The sequence below is a fragment of the Erithacus rubecula genome, assembly GCF_903797595.1.
Source record: "Erithacus rubecula genome assembly, chromosome: 9".
Taxonomy (NCBI): Eukaryota; Metazoa; Chordata; class Aves; order Passeriformes; family Muscicapidae; genus Erithacus; species Erithacus rubecula.
In genome coordinates, this window is record NC_136660.1 from 10656434 (window position 1) to 10682322 (window position 25889).

The window sequence follows — 25889 nt, forward strand, 5'->3', positions numbered from 1 at the left end:
TAGCAGGAGTAATGACTTGGATATGGGAGGGTAAGAAATAAGTACATGGGTTACATTGCTTCAGAAGAAACAGGAACATGACTGCTTTCCAGAGAGTTTGCTGATTTCTTGGAAGGCACCCAGCCACTGAACAGATAAAGCTGACCAGTCTGAAGTATGATTCTGCAATTATGTGATTTTCACAGAATCACACAATTAACTAGCTTGGAAAAGACCTTTGAGATCCTCAAGTCCATTTTTTTGCATTAAACTGTAAGTCAAGGAAAAGGCCCAACCCTAACCTCATACCATTTGTATATTCAGTGACTATTTAGCATGTAGGGGAAAAATAAAATCATGCTAACTCTATTTTAAATAAAAATACTTTCTTTTTTTTTTTTTTTCCTAGATGCCCTCTTGTTTTCTTGTGTATGTCTGAGACGGTTTTGAATACTGCAATGGCAGAGATGTCACAGCTTCCTCAGGCAGCCTGGGCTTTATGTCAGCTAAGGGCAAGTGCAGTTGCACTACCAGTTTTTGTATGCAACACTGCCAACCTCTGACTTAGAATTCAATTTGATTCTTGACCTCCTCATTATCTCTGCAGCAAAGACTCCCAATTATTTTGGCAGTAAGTAACCTAAGGACTACTCTGGCATATGCAAATCTTCACTATCTGATCTGAAGAAGGTTGTCAATCATCCTCTCCAGAAAATAACGTTCCTGTCATCAGCTAGAACTTCTAAATAAATAGACATCTGAGAGAGTTTTACTCATGCAGCTTTTGTAATATGTAGCTTTACAAGTTTAATTGGAATTGGAATTTACTCCATATTTACTCTGACAAAAGCAGTCATTGACAAAACAATGGCAGCAATCCTCCCAGCCAAACTGGGTATATTCTTCCCTAACCTCTTGCATTTAGTCTAATTTCAAAGGAGAATGGAATTTGCAAAAAATTAATAAAGCATCCCCTTAGGAATGTAAAGGACAAGGCAATAGAAAGATAGATTTCAAGGGAGTCCTTCTTATTCTTAAAATGTTTACGTGATCACTTTTATAATAATGTTAATGTCTTACAGGTATGATGTCAAGTGGGTGATTTAGTGACATTTTTAACAATGTGAAAGGTAGAAAGAATGGTACTAAAGAAGGAGCTACCAGCTCTGTGGTTCACTAAATGTGAAAGAATTCAGTCAGTCACAGTCACTTTAGTTCTCTACTCACTCCTATCCTGCCATGGAGGACACCCAGCTTCAGCCACTGCCATCTGTCACCTCAGAGAAACATGTTCAAGAATTTGGTTATATTCTCTGTCATTGGTACCTGTCTCTGCCCTGTCTCTCTCCACTGAATATTCACAGTGGTGCAGGATCTCAAGGGACAATTCCAGTCCCACACAGAGGGGCTGAAGCACAGTCTTTGTACAGCAGGTTCCTCCATGGCACAAAATCTTTTCCTTCTCCTACTCAACCATTTTCCACTTGAATACACTTTACAATTCTGGTTGACTTCTAAGAGCCCTGAATGAACCCTGGATAGACATCTTAAACAAACCTGATTGTCCATAATAATGCACTTCTCCATGGCCACTACCCAGCTGTACCAAAGATTATTTATCCTGATGAATTTAGGTCCACAAAGAGTTCAGATTAAATACTCTTGTGGATATAGTTCATGCTGTTCACTCACAGGCTGAAGGAGAAGTCTCTCTGTACTCTACAGAGGCACATGGTTCACCATGCAGAGTTAGATGTGGAAATTAATGGGATTAAAAGAAGGTTGCCATGTTTTTCAAATTTTCAGGGGGAAAAACCCCAAAGCATGATTTTGCCTGCAATCAGACTAAGGAAACATTTCCTAGGCTCTTGAAAATGGGCTGCTGTTCTGCTTCATTATTAGAGTCCAGTAAATCCCTAGTACCTTTAGTACAGTCAGAATTATATATATATAATTAAATCAAATGAAAAAAAAAATCAGAAGGATTCATATCTCATTCTCACAGGACCATCCTTATCCAATAAGACCAGAAATAAATAACCCAAATCATTTTGTACTCTGCAGAGGGAAACACAGGCAGAACACCTAATGGATATTTAACTGGTGCAATCATTTGGACTATCCTACATTCAGCTTTCTAATCAAGATTGTATACCTATCTTAGCTCTTTCACTTTTTGCTGTAATTATTTTCCCAGTTTTCTGGGGGATTTTTTGTGCCAATTAGTCAGGATTAAGATCATCTACACACAGTCATATTGCAGGAATATAAAATATGAAATTTGACAAATATTCAGAGCATCTGAGCATAGCTTGGCACAGAGGTAGTAATACAACTAGTTTAATAAAGGCCATTCAAAAGCCCATAAAAGCCTCCCAGATTTGGCAAACTAGTTAGCCAACAATGAGAATCTAAACATTTCTTCCACTTCTCTAGTGAAACTGAAGTATTTACAGCCCTCACCAACTTCTGTGCTGTCCTCTATTAGCTTCCTAAGGAAATATTTGTATAAACAAACTTGTGCATACGAGGGGTGTGAACGTAATGAAATTATTAAACCACACTTTGGAGACTTATGGTGATTAGTAACTAGCAGTGTTTGCCCAGAGAAATCTTTGTCATTTGGTGCGAGTAACCCACTATAACAGCTTCCTTTTTCCTCTTGAAAATTATTTTGGGAATCCCCAGGAGGGGCTCTGTTTCCAGCACCGATTTCCCATCTGCAGAGAGGTGTGCTGAGATGATAAACCAGAGACTCGTGAATTACCCCAACCTTGCTCTGTTAGGAGTAACCAGGAAATGTTTCTCTCCCCAACTTGTCTTATGCACAATTTTGTGGCTCTAAATTGCTTTTCCTATGTTTTTTTTTTCCTCCTCTGATGCCAGAATTACCGCCCTTGCCCTTGGTTTCCCCCTCCCAGATGAGCAGCCTATAAAATTGCTGCAAGAAGCCAAGTGCTGCTTTTCACACAGCCACAGACAGAACTCCTTCACTGAACATACTCAGCGTAGAGCATCCTACAGGAGAGAGATGGCAATGTGATCGCCGAAATCCTCGCCAGCCTCCACAGGAGAGATGAGGGTGTGATCGCCGAAATGCCGGGGAGTCCCTCCGAGCGCGGACTACCGAGGAGACAGCAGCGGGGGGGCTCTAAAATCGGGGAGTGCCTCACCTATTAGGAAGAAACTTTGGGTCAGCGCGCTGCGGGACGGGCAGCAGGCTGGGCAGGGCAGCCCGCAGGCACATGGTATATTGCACATTGTGTATTGTACACCGTGCCCGTGCCGCTCCGCTCTCCCCTCCCGGCGCTCCCCGGCCGCGTCCCGCTCCGCTCCCCCCCGCAGGCTGCGCGATGGGACGCGCCCGGTGCCGCTGCCCGCCCGCCCGCGGCTGTCACTCGGCGCAGGCAGTCCGCGGCCCGTGCGAGGAGTGAGCCCCTCGGCCCTTAGGATGACTCACTGGCGGCTGCCATTCAGCTCTCTTTTCCTCGCAGTGGACGGAGAACAACCAAAAAGCTACACTGGACTAGACCAAGGTAAGAGATTTAAGTGTCTTTTTACCCGGCAGCCACGCGAGGCTTCCAGGGTGCCAGGCTGGGCAGCGCCGGGTGTGTGAGCACCTGGCATTACATGCCAGCAGTGTGTCCTTGTGTGTGTTCCCCCCAGCTACCCCCGGGGGGACACGCCAGGTCATAACACAGCCTAGGCACTGCGTTTTCTCCCCTTAATGCAACTTTTGCGGCTGCACTGCCACCTGCTCCCGCGGATGCAGCTTCCCGGTATCGCTGAAGGATGAGGCTTTTGTGCCGTGCCGCTGGAACGGAGCGTAGCCGGCTCTGTCTGTCATGGACTCCGTGTGGGCTCGTTCCCACAGCGGCTGTTCCATCACTTTAATGAGTTGGAATTCCACAGCCCGCAGAAACGCTGCCCTGCCGTTCCCCCCCTTTCGGAGGGGCTCTCCTATGGATGCGATGCATTTTCGGGCTTTTCAAAAGTGCTGCTCGCTGGAAGCAGCAGAACAAGTCTGCTGAGGCACAGGCAGTGCTGTACTACATATTCTGTCTGCATTCCTCTCTGCTTTTTCTGCTGTGAATCAAAAATTCAGCGTTGCAGGAGGGTTTTTGCAAGGACAGTAAATGTCTCCGGCACAGCAATTTAAAGTAAAGGGAGAAGCTGCTTCTCCCCATTCTGAAACCCTGGCAAAATATTCTTCCATTTTCCGAGGAGGTACAGCATTTCTAGCAGAGTTGCCTAAGCAGGTTTCTGCTGGGGCTGATTGACAGCTTTTAGTTGTGATTTTAATGGAAATCTTTCACTGAATGTCTACAGCTTCATTTCTGTCAATCCAATGCTTTTTAGCAAATGGCTTTCTTTGGAGGGTGACACCTTTTAAATTAACCCAGGGTCATATTTTTCTAGACCTATAAACAGAGTATCAGACCAGCTAGTGCACATTGCAGAGTCCCACAATCTTACCTTTGGATTTTAATGGTGCAACTGCAGTGGAAGACATTTGGTTTGGTTTCATACTGTGGAAAGTGTCACAATTGCAACTATTTATCTGTGTTTCCTATATGTTAGTATGGTGTTTCTCTGCAATATCCTACACGTCCTATTTGTTTGGACATTCTGTGTACTGACAATATTAAGGGATGACTTTTAAACCCCTTTTTTAAAATTGCCCTGACATTACTGCCATGAAAAGGACTCTCTGCTCAAGGCAGATGACAGGTCCCACATTGATCACACCAAACACAATTAACAAGCAATTAACAAGAAAACACCACTCAGCTTCCCAGTAGCCACCAAGACCCACAATCCGTTGACCCATCATGAATATTTTTGGAATGAACTCAAACATGGCACCAATAAACATTCCCCTTAGCTCATACCCCCTCCATGCATTCTTTAAAATAGATTAGTGGTGAAAAGGTTCTTTCAGAGAATTTTCAGGGATTTAATACAGAGCTTCAGGAAGAGGTAGGATAACATCTTGATGTGTCAGCATGGATTCTACATAATTTAGTAGAATATAGTACAGAATATAGTACAATTTTACACTTGTAAAAGTGGAAAGCATTTACCAACATTATGTTTTAAGATTATTTCTAGTCATTTAGACAAGTGCAGAGACTTTGATACTTTTTTTTATATTTACTTCTTTCTCTTAGCATTTACGTATGGTGCCTGACTGCAAGGGTATCAGATTATTTCCAGGGAAAGTAATTTTAAAGCACAATTCAGACAACAGATCATTGTGATTCTATTAACAGTTGATAATATTCATGGCACTTATTTTTAAGTTAATACCTATTTATTGTACACCAGCTCTTAGTCACTTGCTAGTGAAGCACATGTCATGGTCTCTGGGGTCTGAGCAGCTATTTTTGAGCCTGTCTGGCTAATGTCTAGAATACAAAATTATTCTGTTCACAAGTTGGGCTTTTCTGTGTTATTTTCCTTTCTTCAGAGATATCAGTACGTTATCAGTTCTCATCTGGGTGGCTCCTTTCAGGTGGAATCTTAGTCCATTTAAATGCTGACAATTTACTGTGATAACAGTTTATTGTAACTTAGCAACAAGAGCTAAAAAAATCAAGCTGCAGCCATAACACATGCAAACCTTGTATTGTGCTGCCCTGTGCTCAGCAAATTAAACCCTTGAGATAAATGACATTCTAGACCAGTCAGTTTAATATCATTAGCTGGGCTGGCCAGTTGCTCTAATTACAGAAGTCAAAGATTGCAGGAAGCAGCTGCAAAGTCAGCACATGTCCAAGGAGCTGTTTGTAAAGCAGGAACACATGCTTTAACTTGAGTCTTTTTTGTTGCAAGATGAATTATTGAGGGAACGTATGGCATTTAGTATCACTGACAGAAAAATGGTCTGGCTGTGGTCCAGGTGGCAAGACTTGTGTGAGTGGCATGGTCTTTCTGTGAAGCTTTGCTTCTGGCATAATATTTTCACCAAAATAGACAAACAAACCCTTCCAATTTTATTTCTCTATGATCAGACCCTTGAGTCATTCATCGCTGCTGAGCTCAGTAGTGGAGGACAGCACAAGGAAAATCAGCACAAGGCTGCCTACTGTCCTACCTATTTTACTGAAAATAGAGAATCCACTGTCAATGGAACACGTCCAGGGAGCAATAAGATACAGAGCTGGTGCCCTGGAACTGGGAGGAAGCATCTCTTGAGACATGCTCAGCTCTGGAGCTCTGCTTGAGCCTACTAAACCAGCCACAAACCAGCTGAAAGTAGAGTCAGGCAGCTGCTCTGATGGGTGGCCAGGGATCCTCTCAGCTCCAAGTTTTGCATCCCTCCTGGAATTTCACCTCCAGAAATGAATTCAGGGCAGGCAGGAGTTATGCTGTGGTTAGTTAAGTGATTCAGTCTTATAACTGGTTTCATTTGAAAAGAAAAATGTTCAGCCAAGGTCTCTCCCTCAAAAAATCAGCTTGAATAGAAGGTTCTTCAGTTCTCTGGTATTTCTGTGTATTTCATTTGAACATAAAGCTCCACTCAAAGATGAAGAGCTCTAAACAAATCAACAAGGTTTTCCACATCAGGAAAGAACAAGCTCTTGCTAACAACCTCTAGAAGGTATCAAATCCATCCCAGCTACTTGATAAACCATATTCTGCACAGACCTGCAAAAATGGATTAAGTTTCATCTCCTTTGAAGCAAACACACTTAGGCACTTTCATAGCTCTCTATCAATGTCACTGTAGCTCCAGCAGCTGTGGATCTATTCCCTGCACCCTGAGCAGAGCTGTTACCTCCTGCCCACTGCACAGTACTTTGTTATAAACTAAGCCAACTGCACCTACAACTAACACTTTGAACAGTTCTGTTAGTCATAATTAAGATGGTATTTTGAGTTGAATTTACACCAGCCCTGTTTTTAGTAAAGGGAACACTTTGCACACTTGTATGTTGCTTTCCATGACCTTCTTGTAACACTGTCATCAATTAAGATAAATCCAATCTTAGTCTAAGACTGAGGATGTTCATAGGGGTTAAAATAAAGCATGTTTGTGATACAAAACAGGCATCCAACCCTCGTGATTAGGCATTACCTTTTGAGGAAAGCATTTTTCTTTTAGTAAAGAAATCTTAAAATTCTAAGATCATGGAATATTCTGAATTGGAAGGACCCATCAGGATTGTCAGTCCAGCACCTGGCCCTGCACAGCACCAGCCCCAGGAGCCACACCCTGTGCCTGAGAGGTGTCCAAACACTTCTGGACTCAGCCAGCCTTGGAGCTGTGACCTCTGCCCTGGGGAGCTGTTCAGCCCAAACACCCTCTGGGTGAAAAACTCCAAGTTAGTGATGAATGTACTTGGTGGATAAGAATTGCTTTCTTTACCTTCAATTCTGGCATTTTTCAACAAACTTTACCACACTCTTTTAGCATTTTCAGCCCAGTAGAATCTGAATGTTTGACTACCTACACTAGTGAAGAGCACATCCAACTGAAAAATAAAGGAATAATGTAACAAATGTGTAGTGTATCTCTGTATATATGTGCGGAAATAGTGTCAGATTCTAATATAAATACCAGGTAATATGCCCAATTTCAATCACTACTGAGTTTGAACAGACTATTCTTTGAAATAAAATCAGGAATTTTAGGTTTCTGTTTAATTATTTTGTTAGGACTAACTAATTTTCCATTAAAATCTGTATTGTTTCTGTATTTATTTAATCCAGTGGTCTGTATTTTCTCTAAAATAAAGCACAGATGATGCAGATTCCAAGGCATCATTTTAGCTATTTCTTCCTCAAACAAAGTAAAAACAATGTTGTGTTCATCCCAAAGTAGCTTTTCCCATACTCAAACTCTGTCAGATAATCTGGATTTGTGAAAACTGATGTCTTTCTAAACTGAACCAGCAGGAAAATACTTTTTGCTTCTTCTTCATTTCATGAGCATGTGAAAAGTCATTTCACTCAGTATCAGCTTGCTTGTTTGTGTTCCTTTGACTGTAATTCAAATATCAAAAATTATGAGGAAGCTAAGTATGCTAGACATGTATTCTCTTCAGGTTTTGAGGCAATTTCATTACTGAGTTGTTGGCTAGTTAAAGAATGCTGTGTTAAGGACAATCTGTGTGAATAAACTAACAACTGTCCAATGGGAAACACTTCTGAGGGCAAAGAATGCACTCTAGAGCAGTTCTGAATGACACTTCTGAAGTGCCTGTTTGACAAAATCTCAATTTTCACTTATACTCAGCAAAGTATGGCTTTTCCTTTCTGTTTCTCCTTGTGTCTTTCCCAACCTTTTCACATTAATGGTGTGTATTTAAGAAAAAATGTCCTTATTCCTCAGGGCACCAGCAATGCTGGGTAATGTTTAGCAAAATCTGCATCATCCAGGTGATCTGTAGGTTACATAGAGAACAATACCAGGATCCACAAGGTGAAGCAACCAGAGTAAAAACCTAGTAAATTGTTGATTTGTAAGGAAGCTTTGAGCTTGGAGCCACACAGTGCTTAAAATCATGTAGCAAATGATTTTTGTGTTGTAGAGATATTGGAGGTTTATGGGACAAGATCAATGCATCAAGATGTACAAGAGCACAGGGTGTGTGATGGTAACAGAAAATGAGATACATAACTCTCTGTTAAGGACTTCTTTCCAACTTTTGCAATGGAAAGACTCAAATTTTTTCCTAAGTTGCAAACAGTACAGATTCTATCATGATACCCAAAAAGATAAAGCATTCAAAAATCCTATGAAACTGTGTGCTGTATACACATACATGTGCATGTGTGACACCTAAAGAACCCAAAAACCACTCTCATAACAGAAATACAACCACAGCTTTACAAATCATATTTGATGCAAGATTCTAGGAAAATAATAAACTTAAATGGGTATCCTCACATAAATAGAAAAGAACATGGAGTCTTTGGGCAGAGTAGCCTTTCTTCAGTTCCTAAGCATCCCTAAACTCTGACTTCCTCACAACCACATCCTCACAACTTTACAATCACTACTGTGTCATGTCTAATACATTGAATATATAATAAGCAAGAAATTATCCCACAAAACCCCAGGCCAACATTCAGGCCCCAGCCATGTCAGGACATGGTTCAGGCTTTCTTCTGGGGGCTCCTGTTGGAACCCTGAAGCCTGGGAGTTTTGAGTTTTCTGTGCTTTTTGACACTGACCCCCAGGAGAACACTGCTTTTGGCTTGAGGCTTTGGAGAAGGCTTCCAAATTTGAGTGATGGAGTTGGAATCATGGGTGTGTAGCTGAATAGAGGTGTGTGATTTCACAAGGTGAAGGGTTTGGAATTTAAGAGTTTTATGATATAGTAATAGGTATGGGATTTGTGCTTTCAGGCAGTAGTTTTTGCTTGGATAGCTACTGCTGCACTGCAGGTCACAGAGGTTTGGTTATTGAGTCAAAAGTATAAATAATATGTGTTAGCTCTTTATTGGACTGTCTAGCTTTAAAAGACCTTGTAACCAGCTAAATTCACTCTCCATTTTGCTCACTTTTAGCTGGTAGCTAGAAGTGTTGCAGAACTCTCTGTCCTTTAGATAAGATTTAATAAACAACCAAGTCTGAACATGAGAAATTTGTCTCCTTCATGTTTTAATTCTGACTCTCAGTGAAGGCAGAAGAAAATGAAGACAAGCCACTAATTAGGTGGTGCAGCCAACCCATTTACAGACACCACTGGGGTGTGTGCAGCAGGACAATGCCCTGCTCTGCCAGGAGCCACCTGGCACTGTGCATGTCCCATCTACTGCTCTTGGAGAGCAAAACAGAACAGAACTGGGCCAGCACAGAACAAAAATAGACAACCTCTATGTCACCAGGACCTCAGAAAGCACCTGCTCTCTTACAGCCATTAACTTCTTCCTAGCTGGTGACTGATTTGAGAGGAAAGGAAGCAATACAGAAAGCCTTGCACTTCTAAGAAAGCCAAATATTGCTACAGCTAGTTTCTTTAGGAGGGAAATGAAAGAAATAGTTAATTAAACCTGCTGTCAGTGGTTTGAAATATTAACCTGACACTGATGTTTATCTCATGTGAAACAGCTTTAATGATTCTATTTATGCCTTTACATTTCACTCCTTGTTTTGCTCACTGTCCTCTGTTGCCACCAGTATTATTACACTTTCAGCAGTAGTAATAAAACAATTACTGAGCCTCTCTGCTGTTTAATGGGTTTGAAACCTCAGGAGCTGAAAATAATTAAGTTGGATTTTTGTGCTTGCAATGAAGTTTGATATTTGATGAAAAAAAAGAAAAAACAAAAAACAAAACTAGTGGAAAGATCCATAAATATTAAAGTCAAATGGGACCACTGAATGAGTTTGGCTTCCAGCATATCACAGCAACGCTGTCATTTCATCCAATTTTACCTGTGTCAAACCTAGTATCTTATATAGGTAAGTCCACTATTATAAAAATAGTTTCAGATCTCAAAAATAATGCAAGCTGCAAGTGGAGGACCTTAAGCTGCTCATCACAACAGAGTGGGATCATTGCTGTCTCTTCACACCAGCTAACCTAAAACCCCCTACCTTGCAGTACATTCATCCTGTCTAAACATGGCAATTTAATCTCAAAATGCATTTCTCACAGAAAGCTGACAGAAACTTTGAAAATAAAGGGAAACTGGTCAAAAGACCTGAGCTAGAATTCAACAGAGATGACTGGCATTTCTACCATTTGTTATAAAAAACAAAAACCAGACCCCAAAACTTATAATTTTAGAGGTCACATGAAAATTGCAACCACATCACGCTACTAATTTTGGGAGTTTCCTGCCCGAATAATGTACTTTTTCCTCAGCATTGTTGGGGAAAGAGGCATGGTTTAACTGCTAAGTTTAACATTAATCAAAATATTATCAGTGCTCAAAAGGTAAATGTAAATGTTAACTCTGCAATTTCTTGCAAAGAGAGTGTATAAAGTTGTCTGGAGCCAAATGCATACATAACAAAAATGATTTAAAAATGGAAGGATGGCTTTTACACAGTAGGAGAAAACAGGGCAAAGAGAGACAATCCTGTGCAGCATTACAGTGGGATTTACAGAGGAAAATTCCTCAGTTTCAACATTCCCTACAGCTGCCTGAAAAATCTGTTTGCAGCATTGCCTCTATTGATGAGTAAAATGAACACAGCTTAGGCAAAAACGGAGCAATAAAGCACACGTGAAGATGAAGGAAGGAAATAAAGAAAGGGAAAAAGAAAAGAAATAGATATTTTCTCCATCAGTACTCTCAACATTTCTGACACTTGTAGTGGATTTAGAGATGAATCAATAAGAAATAAGATTAAGGTAATAAATGCATACAAAAGAAAACAAATACAAATTGCAGAATCATTGAGGTTGGAAAACACCTCCAGGATGATCAAGTCCAACCTTTGGCCAAACACTACCTTGTCAAATAAAGCATGGCACCAAGTGCCACATCCAGTAATTTCTTGAGCACTTCCAGGGATAGTGACTCTACCACCCCCTGGGCAGCCCTTTCCAATGCCTGACCGTCCTTTCAGTGAGTGGAGAAATTCCTCCTGATGTCCAACTTGCCCTGGTGTAGCTTGAGAACATGCCCCTCATCCTGTCAGTGGCTGCCTGAGAAGAGACTGACCCCCTGGCTACACCCTCCTTCCAGGCAGTTCTACAGAGTGATAAGGTCTCCCTGAGCCTCCTTTTCTCCAGCTGAACACCCCCAGCTCTCAGCTGCTCCTCACAGGACTCATGCTCCAGACTCTTCACCATCTCCCTTCCCTTTCTCTGGACACACTCCCCCACCTCAATGTCCTTCTTGTAGTGAGGGGCTCAGAACTGGACACAGGTGGAATGAAACAAAGTTTCAAAGGCAGCATACAGGTGATGGAAGCCAGGGCTGGAAGCCAGGGCTGTCCTGTGGTCCCTCACTGGAACAAATGTCTTTAGATGTAAACCTTCTGACCAGGCATCAGTCCCTTCAGCTCACAGTGCAGTGGGAGCAGGGATAATGCCTTCTGGAGGTGAGCTGGGGTGGGGATGGGGGCTGGTGCTCTTAGAGTCCAGATACCATAGGAGAGCATGGCTGTCACCCTGACATGGCTTTATTGCACACTACAAAATCAATTCAACACCTTTCATCGTCCTGTCAATCACATTCTGAAGCGCTGCGGGACAAATGGATTTTCTCTGAGACAGTGGGATAGGGATCATGAATTCTGATCCTTCTGTTGGACAGTTCAGTACCCACTGCCAGTGCACAAGGTGTCCATCCAGAAGAAATAGATTATCATTGATGATGATGTATGGGACAGTGATTTTTGAGAGGCACAAAAGAAATAAAAGACCTAGAAACAACCACTGAAGTACAAGGAACATGGTGCAAACATCTTAAAAATCCTGAGGTAGTACAGAGCTGTAGTATGCTGAAGAAAGAAATCCTGAAGAGAAATGTGGGTGCCAGTATATCACTAATATAAAAGTGGAAAGCTGTAGATCCAAGTGGGGATTTGATTTTCACCTGTTGTGACTCAGAGCCATGCTAAATCATTACAACCTCTTTTCAGTGAACATCTTAGATTGCCAGAGCCAAGCTTTCTATGCCAGTTAACCTGCTGGGGATGAAAACTTCTGTGATACTAGCTGAGCATTTCAAGTAATGAAAACAAGAAGAAAAATCAACAGAAAAGCAACCTAATATGTATTATTTAATCTGTCATCACAGTATAGTCACTAAATAACAGCATTGTCTTATCTTCAGATTTGTACTGTTAATTCAAAGTGACTAATATCCCATTCATATAATGCTTCTTGATATGTTTTGACAGCCAGAAAATTGCTCCTCTGCCTGAACTTAGGAAACAATTTATTTTCTGAGGTGAAAATGTAAATACAAGGCATAGCAGAAACAGCTCAGTCATCCTTTGGTAAATATGAAAATTAGTGCTACATACATATACCTCATTAAGAAACCTACAATCATACATGTCTGTGAGTACTAAACTACTTAGATAGTCGAGCCTAATATTGCTAAAATGTTGTTACTGTTATGACAGCACAAGAGGGACAAACGCAGAAGAGAATAAACTAAACTGGGAATTGTCCCAGAAATAGTGTGGAAGTAGTAAGGAAATTAAGTTTAAGGTCCCCACTGTGGAATATAGACTGATGTCCTGTAAGTGTTGTTTAGAAAGCCCTGTGCTTTCATCACCCACCCCTCATTTCTGATCACTGCCCCACTCTGTCTCCACACTGCCAGCTCTTACCTAGGTCTCTGTGAATATAAATAAACAACTGTCTTCAATAGGCCAGGCAGCAGCTGACTCCAGGGTTTTAAAGGTCAATAATTTCTTTTTAAAAATCAATATGTTTGTAACTGGTTTAAAAGCTTCCAGCCTAAAAATGTGCTTAAATGGACAATCCAACAGGGCTGTTTTCCAAGCCACATGAATTTTAACAATGCTCACACTTACCAGTTTTCAGATTGTCACAAGGCCTTTTATAAGGAATAGGGAATTCTGAAGATTAATTCTGCTCCTGTCCAGGGAACCACCACTTCATCATCCCCTATTCACAGTTTATTATCACAGACAATGGATATTATTCAGCTGTGATGACTCAGGTACATTGAAATGGGAAAAGGATGCAAGCAATAACCAAACAATGGCATTTTGCTGTGTCAGAGAGAAGTGGATATGGTGTGCTCATCTTCCCTGAAATGAGCACTTTCTTTTAGCTGACACTGTTCTCCAGACATTTCTGTAAGTCATCACTGTTTCAAAAAAAGAAAGGATTGTCTGTAATCCAAGAGAAACAGTTCAAGCTAACACACTCCCCCAACGTGTATAAATGCTTGTACAATAAAAAAGTATCTAAGTCAGTGGAATCACTTGTTCTTCTAGAAACTCTTTGTTTGGGAAGCTATGATACATTTAATTTATTATTTATAGACCTGAGCTTTCATATCATAATAAGCCATATCAAGCAGACTTGAATGCTAGCATTTGAAATAAGTGTGATTGAGAAACGTATTGGGTTGAAAAGAATTCAAATAATTTGATTTCCCTTTGTGCTCCATCTTGAACTGCATCCACAAAGCAGCAATAAATCAGAATAACTGCTACCCAAAGAAAGCCTTAAAGTAAAGGTTGCAGCAGGGTACAGCTGATGCAAGCAACAAGTGCCTCCATGAAAATAGCTCTAAGTGTTGCCTTGGTCAAGATTTTTAGGCTCCAAGATAAGCCTCACAATTCCCTTGTAAGAGGGGCTCACAGAAAATAGGCTAGGGAGTAACACAGGACCCACAGGAACTCAGTTTGCTAAAATTAGGTCAGCACTGGTTTAAAATTAGATTCAATGTTCTGCTGACCGAACTGAAAAGAGGAGGAGTAATTTTTAATCACAAACTCTTGAGGGTAATGATATATCTTGCTGCAAGTGACCCAGTACAAGCCATGGACTTGCACAGTGGTTAGATCCTTCCTCTTCCAACTCATTTGAAGCCTGAACACAACCAGAACTTATAAATTAACTACGAGGGACAAATTGTTTCAAGTCAAAACGTGCAGCACTATTTAGACAAATGATTACACCCTATACTTACATGGCATTCAGTATAAGACTTACTTATCTACTTTAATTGATTTCTCAATTAAATTGTCTGATGAGATTGCTTTTGTTGGGGGGCATGGGGGGCTGTGAAACTAAAAATAGAAAAAACAACAACACACAAAACCATAATATACTTCAGTTCAAATCACCCAAACATTACATATAAGTTGGTGAAGATTGTAATTATAAAAAAGCATGAAGTAGCAACCTTGGAACATACTGAACGATGATCTTGAACAATAACTTTCTAAAATCAATTCTAACCATCTCTTGTCTTACAATGCTGCTCTGAGGCTTAGAAATTAAGCTCTGGGGAGAAAGAAATACTGCTTTCTAGTAATGAATGGATTGCCCTTGTACTACTGAATCACCTGAGCAAAACATCTAGACCCAAGCAATCAGAAAGAAGGCAACACAAAAAACAATCTCCAATTCTACCTTACCAGTATTGCAGGGCTATTTCAAAATATTTTATTATAAACTTGTTTGACCTACAGTATTATCATTCTGATCTGCAGCAAACTATTCCTACCCATGCTGCTGTTCAGTCCCACTGAGGTCACAGCCCCTGTGCACCCCTCTGCAGAGGGCTGGGTGCATGGACTGACTCAGACAGCAGACAGCAAGTGCAAACATCTAGAACCATGTCCAGAGGAGCACCTACTGCACTAAAAGTCCAGAAAAGCCATTTTCTGGATTGCCATAATATGTAAGGATAATGGAAACTGCCAAGGTTGTAAAGCAGACCTTGACAGCTCTAGGACAGGATTTCCCTGTGTACCTAGGGAATAGGCTAACTAGTGGAAGGTAGGATTTTCTTGGTTTGCAGACATAGTGACTCCAGAAATTTAGCATGAAATAATCTGACCTGGATCTATCAAAAATTTCAACAAAAAAAAATATCGTCCAATTCCTCCAGCATCTCAGTAAAGCAAAAGAAAGGGCTATCTAGTAAAAAAGTCTAAAAATTACCTTCTCCCACCATCCAACATCAATACTAGCTCATGGTTAATAAATGGCAGGTTAGGAAATAAAATCCCAGGCTGCTAGCCTGGATCAGCCTGGAATGGAGATTCTTAATACTATTGTAAAGGCTGTTTAGCTGGAATTGTAAATTGCAAGGAGTGTGATTCCCTCATTCTGCAGAGCTTGTACAGCACATCAGAAGGTTAATGAATGCCAGGGTGAGAAGCACTAATGAGATAGCAAACAGTGCTTTGAAGAGATCTGGCTTTTGGCAGCTGGAGAAACACTACCTTCCTTTCATATGATCAGTGACTAGGAGCTGAATTCCCAGCCAGGTCTCTACTGAGATGCTGAGTTATGGAGGAGCTCCTCTAGCCTGTGCTGCCATAGCTTTGGAGGCTTTACCATACAACTTCAGATCCAAATGAATAATCACATTATTTCCCTTAGCATTCTCCAGGGGCAATATAATGGCTACTTGCAATGCTGATGCCTTTAAGCTTTCCCAGCAAACTTCCCTGTGCAGTCTTATCCCCTGCTGTGTTCCAAATAGCTTATGTGAAACCAGGAACAAGCAACTGCTTAGGGAAGGGACAGTCAGTGATAATGGATGCCATAACCAATTCATGCAGCATGCCAGCAACAGCACTATATTTATTGCATTTATTGCAGGTGTGACAGCCTCCATGAGTAATGAAGTGCTAAAATGCATGTTGCTGTATCACAAGCTGCTAGGAAGCATATTGTTCTCATATGTGCTGGGGGTCTGAAACGCCAATTGTGCTTATTTTCTAAAACTTCTTGGGTGAAGAGCTTGGCAATCTGCATGGGGTATTTTGTGGCTGATTAATTTTATAGATAGTGCTAGGTAAGAACCCTCTAACTCAGAGAATCCAATAGCAATTTTAATCAAACTCTAGTTGCTTGCTAATTTGGAGACATAGGGTGCCACTTTATTGGCTTCTATAGACTGCTTGCTCTGCTTGTTATAAGTAGCTGAGAGAAACCTTCTGGCATACCTGTTCCTTTCCAGAGGAATGGACCTACACAAGGGCTTAAATGTAAACCTCAAAGTTTCATACAAAAAGCAATTTAAGAATAGTGCAGCTAATAGACTTATATTCCCTCTTCAGGTAACTTTCTAACATGACAACAATTACAAAAACAAACTCCAGATTTGAAAACAACTTGCAAACTGAAACACAAAATCCAAGAATAGTAAAAATACTACTTGTCATGTAGACTACTAGCCAGGTTGTGGAATGTTGCAAACAATCCTATCCCATAAGCAGCCAGCTAATATTGCAAAATATGCATGAACCTGTGCCTGATCCTTCAAGGAAATGTGGAACCGAATGAGGATTTGTAGGAAATTCTATTTCAGCATCAAGATCAGCAAATAGTATTGTGTAGATTCCTGGGTTTGCTCCCTTTCTATAATTTACACTTTTCTGCAATCTCATTGTGTAAATCAACAAAAGCTTCTGAGCCCCTGTTCACAGTATGAGAACAGCAACTATATGAATCCAGGGAATCTCTGAAAGTCATTCTGCAGAGGAGGATTTCTTTTTGTCATCTCGTGCAGCATCTTTCTGCCCAGACTCCTTTGAAAGTGTCTATGCTTCAAATCTTACAAAGGCTTTACAATTAATAAGTTTTCTTAATTCCAGGGTTAGATTCAGTATAATTTTCCTATATGGTCTGTACCAGCCCATGGATTCTTTATAGATCAGGGTTTTATCCTTGAGTTTGCAAGAGTTTTGGGTGGGTATCTTTGTTTGGGCTTTAATGTGTGCTGCTTTTTCCTAGATGGCATATTATATGTCAGAGACAAAGAATTAGTTTCTCTGAAGGGTTTTGTTTATTTATTTTTTTGTGGTTTCAAGTTGCATTGTTCACTGAGGACACACATTATGGAGGCACTGAAGTAGGAAAAAAAACCCTTCAAACCAGGACAATGGAGATTTTTGAAAACCCGAGGACTACACAACATAAATGAATTTGAGTACCCAGTGATAAGAGAATCAGTCATAGAAATAACTTTTCTATGACTGTTTCTCTTCTCACTGGGTACTCAAATAGCAGGCTTGAAATAAAACTTAAAAACTCAGAAAACACTACTAAATGCAGAGGACTTACTTTGTTGATCAGTCCTATAGAAAGAAATGGGAAAAAACCTTGTGGTCATTAAAACTGATAGATACAGCTCATTAACTAAACTATACTACCTCTGAAAAAATCACAATTTTCTGAATTCCACGCCTTTCCCTAAACTAGAGCATATGATTCCATGGGTATTGTACAGATCAGGGCATTGCTTTAGACACATTGGCTGATCTTCCCCTACAGCTCCTAGAGCAGAGGCAGTGTGGAGATTGCCATGCAAACACACAAGTTGTGCCAGCCTGCAACATCCACCACAGATGTTTTTAGTAATTTGTACTGCAACTCCAGCAAAGGACTGCAGGCTCCAAGAGGCTCAAATCCAGCTATCTCAAATGGCCTCATACTGTCTTTTACTTTAAAAACACAGGTACAAAATCAAGTCATCAAGTTGAAGGTGTGTTTGCTGGCTCTGTCTAAGCCCTTGTTACACGTGCATTGCCTATGATAAGCCAATTAGGCTCTTTTGAGACCTGATACCATCTGTTGGAATCACTGGCAGCCCAGCAGGCAGCAGTGTCTCAGTCCCTCAGTGGGTTTCACATTTTACCACTCAGAACTCCCAGTCACCCTCCCCAGTGCCAGAATGAAATAGAAAAGAGAAAAGCTTTAGTCCTTTTCTATTGTGGAATGAGGAATAAGAGTCAAAGCATGCATTTGTGCATGTGCAAAGTCAGTTCTTGCATTTCCACACTCACAGCACTCCTGATTTTACCTTGAAGAGATGAAGGTTTTCTGTTGCCACAGCAACCATGTTAACAAATAGCAGCATAGCTTTTACACAAATGATGTGATTGTCAGGAGTTGGAGGTGGTCTAACAGGCTTTTTATTAGATCCCCCCAAAATACACACTTTTTAGCTAAATCAATACTTTCTTTTTTCTCCATATTGTATATTTCTCATTTCACAATAGCAAAGGTTTTGGTTTATATAGGATATACCTTTACCAAGAGCTCTTAAATTTAATATACCTTATCTTTCGTGCCTTAGGAAGGCATCACATGATTGCAGCGTTCTTTAAAAGGCATAAACTGATTTGCATTAATGCTTCAGTGAGCCAACTGGGGGGCTATAAATACAGCTCCTGTCTTCAGGATTACTTAGCAATTTTGCTGCTTTGAAGGGGAAAAATAAAAGCAGAGGAAGGAATAATCTTCACCATCAGATGGAAAAGATGTGAGATTGTTCTGTACATCATACAAAAATTAATGATGAATCTGTTGCTTCATTTAAAAAGCAGAGAGTTATAAAAGCTAAATTCTGCAGTCTCCAACACTTGAACATTTCCATTTCATGGGTTTAGACTAAATTACTGATATTCCACTACAACAAATATTAACTTTGGCAGATTTTACTTCTAGAGAGAGCAAATTTTGTTTTTAGCTGAAATATAATAGCAATAACAGTTAGCACTTCTTTGGTCCCTTCCATCTTCATTCTTTCCTTCAAAGCACTTCAAGTATCAGATATAAAATATCAAGTATTAATTGGAAATACTGCCACATTTTAAGGATGAATAAATTAAGATTCCACCTCAAGGGGATGGGAAAAGTCTGAGGCATAACAAATCATAGGCCCTGGTAAACAAGAAGAGGTCATTAGCTATTCTGAACACCTAAGCACTTGCTCAGCCTTTTATAAACTGAAGAAGACAGATAAAGTTCCCCAAACAATGTCATAGTTAAAAATTTATGGATCTGTTTAAATACAACCACAGTGTCTGTGCAGACACTTGCTTAAAAAACAGCCACAAACTTTAGCTGGCTGAAGTATCCTTTTTGAATTCACATCTCATCTCCTCAGCCAAAGCAATGACTTAGCTCTTGCATTAAATTTACTTTCCACTTCACACAGCTATTATATGAGCTCAAAAAATGGCTTTCCTCCAAACTCTTAACTAACACCATGTCAAGAACTGTTCAATAGAATTACTCTTTCATGAACCCCAGCAGCCAGCATTTTAGACTCTAGTTACACATTTCCACTTCATTGTCCATTCCTACCTGAGGAAAAGGCTACAGTCCTGAGATCCAATTAAACGGCAGGTAGAGTAGATAAATTCAATTAAGTCCTGCTTTTACTTATTTTGTATCAAACAAATACAGAGGGGAAGGGTCTACTCTTGTGACATACAATTTCTTTTTACCTCTACAATAAATTCTGTTTGCATTGGGCACCTTTCATCCATATCTGATTGGTTTGGTAAAGCCATAGATAAACTTCTGTTCAGCTGTTTAAGGCCACTCTCCTCTTTTTTACACACATGCTACAAATCCAAGATGATACAGGTGCTGCTAGGAAGAATAACTTTTGAGAGTTTTCTTTCCCTCCCCTATTAGCCTCCCAAGTCTGTGTAAAGGCTTAGAAAGATCAGCTCCAACATTTTGATAATATTGGCAGCAAATATTCCTTTGCCAACAAATGGCAAAGGAGCCACCAGGACAAATTTCCATTTTCTGTGTCTTTGCAAGCTGTATCACCTTGCTAGGTATAAGCAGATGCTTATTTCACCTACCTTTAAAGCTGACTGAGCTCTTCATATGTTTTATGTGTCTCTGGTAGGCAGCACCTTGGAGAGCCTGCACGAGCCAATCACACTCTGTGCTTATTTCCATTGGGATTTCTCTCCCAATATATTCTAGTTATGCCTAAAAGATTTATAGAACAGTTTCCATTTTAAAAGAAGAGCTCACAAGCCTAATAAACCATAGAGCAGATCCACTTCACCTACACCAGGCACACAGAGCAGTTTGATAGCTTTCAATTCTAGCACAATAGACATTTTGAGGATTTCTGTCAATGAAAAAAATATGCCCACCTGACACTTCAGACAGAATTTAGGTAGATATACATTAGGCTATAACTGTATAATATGGGGTGATATTCTGACTATTAGAACTAAAAGCTACCAAGAGTGTAAAAGCTGTCAAATGGATGTTAAATGTCCATCAGCTTAAACAGTATTGATTTTCCATCTTATTAACAGTAGCTTTCACAGAGTACCCTTCTTCACCAGGGTTGCTATAAGGTTTGGATTTTTTTGGTGGTGTTGTTGTTTCAAGGATTTGGAACTCCTCATAAGACATTTAATTGAAAAAGACTGAACTTTTTCCAGTCAAGAATTAACATTTTGATTTATAATAAAAAGTGCTCAACAATAATTAGTAGGCCAGGGTGCATAAGTGGAACAGGCAAGCCTCTATTTCAAAACTCTTAAGAAATACCTCTTGAAACCATAATATGACAAGTGAGAGAGGTTTATTGCCAGTGTCTCTGTGCTGCTTGGTTCTGGTTTAACTGTGATGTGCACTAGATGCAGCATTTTCCCTGGGTTTCCCAGGAGTTCTAGACGGTTTGGAGGAGAGCTGGGATTAGTTTGGAGTGATGTGGCTCAAGGTTTTCACCTCTATTTATTTTATACATATTGGAATTGCAAGGCAAGTGTCTGAAATAAAAACTTAAAAGAGCAGGGGAGCCAGACATATTCTACATAGGCAATTAAAAGGGTTTTCTGCAGCTGCTTTTTCTTCCATACATGACTGGTCACAGGCAGACAATCTCATGCCAGAGTTGCAAGCAAGACCTAAATATTCAGGCTTTTGAAGTTCAAGCAGAATATCATACATTGAGTAACTCAGAGACCTTAGCACTAGAACATCAAAGCTAAGCCACAGGAGAACTGAAAGTATGGCTTGACAAAAAGTTATTCTTTAGCTGTACCACACTCTGTCTGTGCCACATTCTGCAATGCTGTGCAGAGACACCCAAAATAACCTAAGCATGCCAGCTAATAAATTAGCTGAAGTGCCTTAATTACTTCCTCATCCAAGTTCTTGAATTCTTTTGAGAAGCATCTTGCTGAAATGGTAAGTATAGGCATCTCTACATGACACTAAATTATGTCCCAAAGATTTAGAGCAGTAGGCAGCTTTGACAGATTTCAGATTTAAAAAAAAATGAAGGAAAAAAGAAGCCCTTTGACTTTTGTAATTAACTGCCTGCCCACTGCATCAAATCACACACTATATGAGAAGTCAGTTAGTATTGGGTTTTTTATTTATTTGAGAAATGCTGTTTTGGTAATTAAGTAAAAGTGCACATGTGGCATGTTCAAGGAATTTTTATTGTGCTTGAGAAAGAAGCCAGGCTGATACAGCCATGGAAATTGAACCACTCCATTAAAGCAGAGACAAGTATAGCATGGATAGTAGAAGTACAAGCTGCCTCCACAGCTCTGACAGCCAAATTACATCAATCACAGCCACGAGGGCGTGGATTTAAGCATAAGAGCAGCACTGCACCTCTCCAGCCATACAAACCTTGGCCTTACTGAGCCAGGGAGTGCCAGCTGCATGGTGAGGGCAGCTGCCCACAAGTCATTAGTCAGAAATCATCAGTTTACTGAACATAAAAAGTCAAACAGATGACAGAAAGTAACAAATTTTTGTCACAATAACCAGAGAAAAAAGATTCTTTGTGCCATTACTAATCTTATGAACCCCCTTTTTTTTTTTTTTTTTTTTTTTTTTTTGTTATTTTAGCAGATATCCATAAGAGAGATGCTGCCCCCCAGTTTCAGTTTGTTGATACATGGAAAACAGAACTTTATTCAACCATGCACAGCCCTGACTTTTGCTGCTGTATTTTTCTGCTGAGAATTCTTAAAAGACATTACCCAGTTCAATGCTGCTACTGCCCAATTTTTGTTCTTATTTCTGTGCCAAGAAAAAGGAAATCACCATCAATGTTGCATGTCTTCCTGCTATCTCAACATGTACAGAATGCAAAACCTTTTGCAGAGGACAGCAGTAATATGACAACAGAGAGAGATTAGGAATACTAGATTCTTTGCCATTCTAGCTCATTTTTCATACAACAGATATTCCTGAGTTTTGTAAACAGTGATATTAAGGCCCTTCCTGGAAGCCATGAAATGGTGCAGTCATTTTGGTGAATTCAGAAGTGGAAGTTGAAAGGAAAAGACACTACACCATGCCACCAGTCTCAGTCTCTCACACAGGCAAAATTCTGCTGACAGGTGCACCATGAAACACATTCTGATGCTCACCAGGCTGGGTAGGGGGCTGGAGGGGCTTGGTGGGGAAAGGATACAGGAACAACATGGAACAGCTGCAGTATTTGCATCACTCTCTCAAAACCCAGTTTCAAGTCCCACCCTTGTGATCTTGGGCAAAATATGCCCAAGCTGGGCCTGACATCCTCTGAAGTTCTGCTCTTTAAGTTAAATCAGTCCCTACTGTATAACCTCAATGCAGCCACATTGAGGCACTGGTCAGAAAGGAATGCAGATAGAAAGGCAGTCTAGAAATTATTGCAAGAGCTTTGTTCAGGCTGCAATGTTTTGTTTTTCTATGTCTGACATATACAAAGTTCCAAAAACTCCAGAGAAGTTTATAAAGAGTAGGCATTAGGCAGGAAAACTATTAAAAAATAGTTTTAATTTAAGAATCCTGCTTACTAAAAGTAACAGACAGTAGAGAAGTCATTGCTTAACACAGAAGACGGGAGTAACATCTGTAACCTAGAGATAGGTCAGAAAAGCCCTGGTGGCTGAGTTTTTTGTTTTATTCTGGAGGAGTTAAAAACAGTATTAAGGTAAAGAATAATCCTTGAGAAGGCTATCAAGAAGGTGGAGCCAGGCTCTTTACTGTGGTCCTGGATGTGAGACAAAAAAGAGCTTCAGACTGGGTATAAAAGAACAGTTTTCCTCATGAAGGTGGCCAAGCAGTGGAATAGGCTGCCCAGAGAGGTTTTACCATCTCCCTCCTTCCAGGTTTTCAAAACCAGATCAAATAAATCTCTGAACAACCTGGTTTGCTCTCCCAGATGACCCTGAGTTGATACGGAGCTTGAACTAGAGACCTTGTGAGGTTCCTTCCAATGTGATTTATCCTATGATCCTAGGATCTGCCAAAAATAACCCAGACATAATTATAGCAAAACAATCCATGCATAGGAAAGATCAATGAATAATTCAGTCAGAGAAGGCATTTATAAAACAGACAGGAAAGCCTTACATGTAACTCTTTCAGATGCATATGGAGACATATTCATTTTGCAATGTATAAAGTCTTCTATCTGGAGAAAAAAATGCTACTGTACTTGTGAAGAAAACAAAATGAAGGTACTTTCTCATCAAAATTGTCCCACTACAATAATCTCCTTACAAAGTAGAGTGTTTATGATGAACCAAGATAATTTTTACTCCTTTCACAAGAGAGCAGCATTTATTTATTTTATTTCAGGGAAAATTGACTAAACCAAATGAACAGCAGAAGTCTTCACCCTATGCCAGCAAGGAGTAAAAGTCTAGGAAAACTCATAACCTTTTCATTCCTTAAAAGTTTAGTAGCTATTCTCCTATCCTTACAATATTCACCAGGTTTCTTTTTCTTTCTTTCCCTCTCAGTCAGTGGGTAAAAGGCAAGTTGCACATTGTTGTCCTGTGATTCATTCTGAATTCAAAACTACCCTTTTAGTATGACATGTGGTGTTAATCACCATCTTCTTGTCACTTGATGTCAGAGTTGGCAATTTTCTAGCATCTTCACTGAGTGTCCATGTGTACACCATTTCCCATTTCTTTGCTGCATCCAAGTCTGGGTAGCAAGTGCAATTAAACCCATCTATTTCTATAGAGTTTTTTTTTTCTTTTTTTACATATTCAGAACCTCATGTTTAGACAGTGTTAGATTAAACTACTCTCAATCCCAGTGGATATAAATCAACATATCTTTTAGTACACAGGTTTTTTGTTTGTTTTTCTTTATCCATGCCAGTGTACTCCTCTAAGCTATTTATTTGTATGAGAAGAAAGCCAAGTACATTTTTCCACCCCTGCCAATAAACTGATTGTTCTTTGGCTCAAACTGCTCAATATTTTCCAGACTAGAGAAGGGAAGTTGCTTGTCCTCAACAGCTTGGCAGTGTTCTGATATATTAAACAGATGCTTGTGTTTTACACCCAATTCATAACTACTTATCACTGGTGGACTTAAAGATTTTATACATTAGCTCTTCTTGACTCCCGGGGCCAGGATGTGCATTAAAACACCTCATTTGTTTCTCTTTTGTGTTTGTGCTTTGTGTTAATTCTGTTGGAATACTTTGTTTAGCTCAAGTTGCAGCATTAGGACTGGCATGTGATTCTTGGTCCTTCTGAGGACCTAAGGTTTCACAGACAATTCCTCTGCTAAACCTCTTGTGTTTGTTCTCAGCAGGAAGCACACTCAAGGAAAGCTGTGAAAACTACAGACAAGTAACAGCAATGTATAATGAATTTATAAAGGAAATGCACAGTCTCACTAAAGTGTTCAATTCTTGGACAACTGTCTATGAAATGAACAGTTCAAAATTCCCTTTTGTAATTCTACAGCTAATACATATCAGTCTACCTGCAGCACCAAGGGTAAATGGAAAATCTGTTTTGAGTTCATAAATACTTCCTTAAAATAAACCCTAATTTCTAGAAGTGTATGGTGTTAGGAATTATGTTTATGCCATCCATTAACTCATTCCCCAATAACTCAATTTCTCAACCACCTCACTGCACCCTCCACACCTACACAATGCATTTTAACCAATTTGCACACCATTCACTCAAAATGAATAATAATTAAAAATAGTTATCCCATACTAGAGCAATTCAGCCTAAAAAGTGATAAATTTACACAACAAAGAACAACATGAACTTGGAAAAGATTTGCATAAACACTAATGCACAGCTAATGTAGTAAAGCATCCAGCATAACACACAATAGAAAGGATGTTTTCCTTTCAGGGTTAGGTCACAATCCCAGTTGTTACAAAGTCACCTCATATAGAGAAGATAACATGGGAAATTTATATTGTGGATACTGTTGATAATCAAGGAGCAGAGCAAAAACAAGATAATATGAAGGAGATTGAAGAGTAAAAGGAAGGCACTAATGAAGGATAGTATAGCATAGTCAGAACAAACAGAATATAAGGATTATTTGAAGAGCATAAAAATGTATGCTTGGTAGTAAAAATTCACTAATTTCAAACAAAATAGCTCTAGTTGAAAAATAAATATGATTCCATAGAAAAATATTTTAAAAACTTAGTGATAATGCTGTATAGTATTATCCCTAGTAATAAAGAACCAAATTTAAATAAGAACCAAAATTAAAGAGTAGTCT

The 25889-nt window shown here is 39.8% G+C and overlaps 1 protein-coding gene across 1 annotated transcript in view; it reads left to right on the forward strand.

Annotated features, from left to right (window-relative positions):
* The first annotated feature begins 3342 nt into the window (after nucleotides 1-3342).
* The window catches only part of RASGEF1A (RasGEF domain family member 1A), a 151501-nt gene continuing 128954 nt past the window's right edge, over nucleotides 3343-25889 (forward strand). The window contains exon 1 of the mRNA XM_079311890.1: nucleotides 3343-3515. The gene's annotated coding sequence lies outside the window, so the exon portion shown is untranslated. The remainder of the gene's footprint in view (nucleotides 3516-25889) is intronic.